Source organism: Montipora foliosa, chromosome 7, assembly GCF_036669935.1.
Source record: "Montipora foliosa isolate CH-2021 chromosome 7, ASM3666993v2, whole genome shotgun sequence".
NCBI lineage: Eukaryota > Metazoa > Cnidaria > Anthozoa > Scleractinia > Acroporidae > Montipora > Montipora foliosa.
Genome location: NC_090875.1, coordinates 15729593 through 15734592, shown reverse-complemented (window position 1 = coordinate 15734592; position 5000 = coordinate 15729593). Strand labels below are relative to the sequence as shown.

Sequence of the window (5000 nt, the reverse complement as noted above, 5' to 3'; positions counted from 1 at the left end):
TTTTCCGAAAAATGAATATTTGGCCGAGAAGCGAAGATTCGAGGGCAAATAAGTTATTTTCAGGACAATCTCTCAGCCAAGGATATAATCAGCCAACATGCCAGCAAGCCAGAAAGGGGTTTAGATATTTTATAACCCTCCCATTAATTTAATATCGCGCAAAAAAACCGGTCGTAAAAAGCCAATGTTTAATGTGATGGCGGTGCTTCGCATTTTTTTTTTATGTACTGTTCAAAATTTGACTACAAAAGAAAGCGTGTCGGTCTTAGAAAAAAAAAATCAAAATTATTTTATTTGTCACTGCGAGTCGAAAACTCGAAATCAAGGTGCTTTTTTGCTTACTGAAAAAGAAATTTCATTCGTCCATGAAAGGCAGAATGTGCAAAGTCTCGATGGCAGTGTATTTAAGTGCGGCTGGAACTTTTATAGTTAGTAAACGCTTTGTATTAAATTGTCTACTCTATAAAATGACTCAGTCTAAGTTCGCTTAGGATTAAATCTGTAAAGTCTGCTCATAACTTTCTACACCTTCAAAGACGTTGACAGCATGTTTTGTGGACTTTCCGCAACAGCATTTGCGACCAGCTTTTTAATGTCATTATCACTAGACTCCAGAAAACGAGTTTGTTTTTCTTCCATGTCAAATAAAAACTTTCCTGCTGCCTAGTTTAATTTTTCCGCAGGCTTTGTTTTTTTTTTTTCAATGATCAATGATCGCTACAGTATTTCGCTGGGTTATTGCGTGATAACTGTCCTATGAGTTTGCACCATGTGACGTAAATTAGCCAATAGCAGCGCCTGAAAATTAATGGGTGGGTCATATTTGAAGATGATAGGGAAGTGCCCAATTACGTTCAGTCTTCACAAGAATAGTTTAAAATGCCGGAAATTTTGGGTTACTTTTTCTATTCAAATGTGTGGCAGCAACCCAATTCAAGAAAGTTATTCTATAAATGAAATGTTTTCCATATCTGGAATGAGATTCTATGTAACTTACCATGGCGTCGGCTCTCACGCTACGAGCAGATCTTACCTAGTGTTTTGTTCGACTCAGTAAAACAGACTGGAGCTTCTTTTTATAATATAGATAATGATGCAGAAAAAGACAGTTTTTAATTTAATTTTTCTCGATATTACTTGAAAAAAACGCAAAATAATCATCTTAACTGATTATTTCTCTGATTCTCGCCGCAACACAGAAATGTGAAATTAATCGCTTCGATAATTTCAAAAATGGCCCAGGACACTTAAAAAGGATTTCACATTGGTTGTCAGAATTATTCAAGCCAGTTTAAGCGCTCGAGAAAGATTTTTCGAGGTCTTTCCTAAATTGTTCATTTTAGTAAGTGTCAGATTTTAAAATCAACTTCAAAATGAGTCAATGCAATCAAAACGGATTGTGAAGCTGAGGTTAATTCACATGCATGAAATAGTATTACTGCACCGGTTTTCAATTTAGTGCCCTAAAATGAAAGCCGAGTAATAAGCTTGTATAACGAAGAAAAGACGTAGAATGACAATTATATAAATCTGTGATAACGCGGCAAATCAGAGACTTGCAGCCGAGGCGCTTAATTGTGTAAGATTCTTATGCCATTACCATGCGTAGTTTTAATTAGTTGCGTCTATGCTTTGGATCCTCAATAGAGCTCTGCCTTAAGTAGCTTCCGTTTCAATTTTAAAAAGGACCAGTCTCACTTTTTTGGTTTGTTTTGGTGGTGGACCGTCATCAACTGTATTACATTGGGCGTTCCTTCTACTCGCGGCTACTTTTTACAATTAATTAGTTCATAACGTTTATTCCCTAAACATCAAAGTCAATAATAAAACCTAGTGTAGTTGCCTAGCTTTATTCTGGGCGAGGACATATGAAGAGGCCTTATATAGATGGTTTTCAATCACGTGATGAAACGGCCACGTTGGTGCACAAAACAATAGCAAATTATGGCTCATGTGTTGCATTACAATAGAGTCACGTTCCTAAAAGACCTTTCTCTCTATTGTTGTGTGCACCAACATAGACCACTGTCATAAATGGCGACTATTTTTACATTCTTTTGTCTTTATGTTAATTAGACCTACTGCTCTCATTTTCAAACAGAAATTCTTTTCAAGAGAGGCTACAATCCTGGTCAAAACTGTTGGGACAATTCGCGCTTTTCCCCCTACCCCCATTATAATGTGATTTTTCAGTCTCCAAAATCAAGTTCCGTTCAGCGATCGCTGGCATGTTTCAACATTGTCTGGAGGGAACGGGGCACGAAAAAGGCAGCGAAAGAAGAACACACGTTGCTCATATAACGATGGAAGCATGTACAGTAAATTCTCTACTTTTGGTCCAAAATTTGACAAGTGCCCCGAAGTGTTTTGACCCGGATTGTAGAAAGGCTCATTAGCATTAAAGCAAAATACTATTTTATTTGGCCGCCATTATGAAAGAGGTCTGTGGCTGCTGCAACGTCAGGTGAAAACTCCCATCCATACGAAATTTCGCAAAGAAGCATATTAGGTTTTTCTTGCGCGGTTTCCGGTGGTGAAAGCGAAGTGAATTGAAGAATTTCCGTCCGCCGCGCGCGAGAAAAAACCTCTGGTACCCAGGGTACTCAGCCTCCGGCTTCGGCAGGTAACACAAACTTTGGCCTTGCTAATTATCGCTATCAGGGGAAAACCTCATCCATTAAATGCGTTCGTGGAACGCAAGCCTACTTTTGACCTGTGACTTTCGAGAGGTGGTTGTCCTGTGCACATTTATATGCGGGAAAAATCCACATACCTGACATTCCTGTAAGGACACCAAAATGGCCACCCCGCTTGAGTTTTGAAGGGGCATGTCACGGCCAGTAAACTGGTACCGTTACTTTTATTTATTTATTTATTTACTTATTTATTTACTCAAATTCATTTACACAAATGATCAAAACAAAAACAAAAACAAAGAATTAAATATATGTACAAGTATAAAAAGAGGGAAATCTGAGTAATTAGGCCAGTTTATACAGAATTCTGGATTCCTTATATTAAATAAACTGCCTGTGATAAAATGCTAAATACATAAAAAACTAACATAGACAATACGTGATCAAAAACTGTAAGAATTTATCCTTACTTAAGTTAAATTCACTAATATAAAACTTATTCACTTTCTTACTAAACAATGATACTTGATCAATTGTCCTAATAGCTACAGGTAGACCATTCCACAAGTTTACAATACGATTAAAAAATGAGAATTTAAAAACGTCGGTTCTAAAACGACCCTTCGCAAGTATGGCTTCTGAATTTCTCATATCGTACTTATATGATGTGAAGCTAACATACGAGAGGACGTCAAAATCAATATGCCCCTTAAGACATTTAAAAAAGAAACATAAATCTAAAACCTCCCTTCTAAACTCCAGAGGCAAAAGACCTAATTTAGCTAAACGTTCTGGATAAGTCAAATCACATTTTAAGATGAATTTGGTGGCACGCCTTTGAACACGCTCAAGGGCCTTAATTTTTTCTTTAGTATAGGGAGACCAAACTTGAGATGTGTACTCCAGCTGCGGTCGTACCAACGATTATTGAACCAACATCAATCAATGGTGCACGTTCTGTAGATAATACCCAACATCTTATTTGCTTTGCTTATAAGTAAGTCAATGTGATCGTTCCATGAAGAGACATGAACACCAAGATCTTTCTGTATTGAAACGACTGCAACTTGTGACCCGCTCAGATTATATGATGTGTGCATAAAACTAAGACATGTGACAAATTTGTGAGCATGTGAGCAGGCCATATGATCGCGTCTTTACGGCTGATCTTTGGTCTTTCTTTCTTTGTGTTCGGAGCGCTAGCGTTGGGTTTACCTTTTTGCGGTGGAACTTTGAAGCTGGGTAAGTTCTATTTTCAATATTCCTTTCGAGTATGATGTTATTTAAACGTTTTGAGCTTAGCATTTATCGAAATCTGACGGAATTGTGTACCACTCCAGCGTGGGCTGTGTTGTTTGCTGCTCACAGAACGGATAGCAAAGACAGAGTTGCAGTTGTAATTTTGGTCACAGTTGTAATGTTACTTTCAGTTGTAATGTTGGTTACAGTTATAATGTTACAGTTATGCCGTTACGTTACCGTTGTGTTACAAATGTCCTATGGAATACAGTTAATTATTACACTGATATACTACTAAACGTATTAAATGCCACCTATTAATAAAGAACATTTGCAATTATTAGGTAATAGATTTGTTCTTTCAAAAGAGCTGTAACTGTGTTACAAATCATTTTGATTTCATTTCATTTTTCCTTGCTCTATATTTTCGTCCATCTTTCTTTTCACTATGACAACCTCCTCTAACACTCCATGTAACAGCGAACGCACTTTATAATCTGTGATTAGTACTAGTTGTAAAATATTTATTTATCTCTAATCTTATACCTAGTTTTCTTATGGCTTATATTTGAATTTCAAAAAATTGTAACGGCAAATCCTTTTAATTCCCTGAAGAAGTATGCCTGACGAAATATTAGTAAATCAAAAAACTATATTTCCTCACAGGTGTACAACCAGCCTTGCAGTATTATTTTGTTTTGAATCTACAAATAATTTGCTGGTTAGATCTCCCAAAATCCGGCGCTACCACTTTGTACAGCTGGCCCTTCCAAAAAAAATTGTCCATATTACATGTAACCCTTTCGGCATTAATCCCCGATCGAAAAGTTCATTCTCCTAACTAGTACCATAGATTTCCTTGTTGGGTAGTCATGAGAATTTCTTGTTATATCAAGATTCCACCTCTTAAGCTGATAATAATCTTCATCCTCGATACCTGTCTAGCTGATATTTCATTGAAATTGGGAAGTTTTACATATCGATCACTCCTGGGAGTCAATGAGTTATTTCTTTCACAAGTGATTTTTTTGATCCCCTGTCTTCATTAACAGCATGGGGATGCAACATCAAAGTGTTCCGAGCCGTAAATATAACTTCCGTTTGAACCAAGCAAAATCACCATTC

At 36.9% G+C, this 5000-nt stretch overlaps 1 protein-coding gene across 1 annotated transcript in view; it reads right to left on the bottom strand.

Annotated features, from left to right (window-relative positions):
* The window catches only part of LOC138010849 (beta-2 adrenergic receptor-like), a 40616-nt gene that overhangs the window by 32045 nt on the left and 3571 nt on the right, over positions 1-5000 (bottom strand). The gene's annotated exons all lie outside the window — the stretch shown is intronic.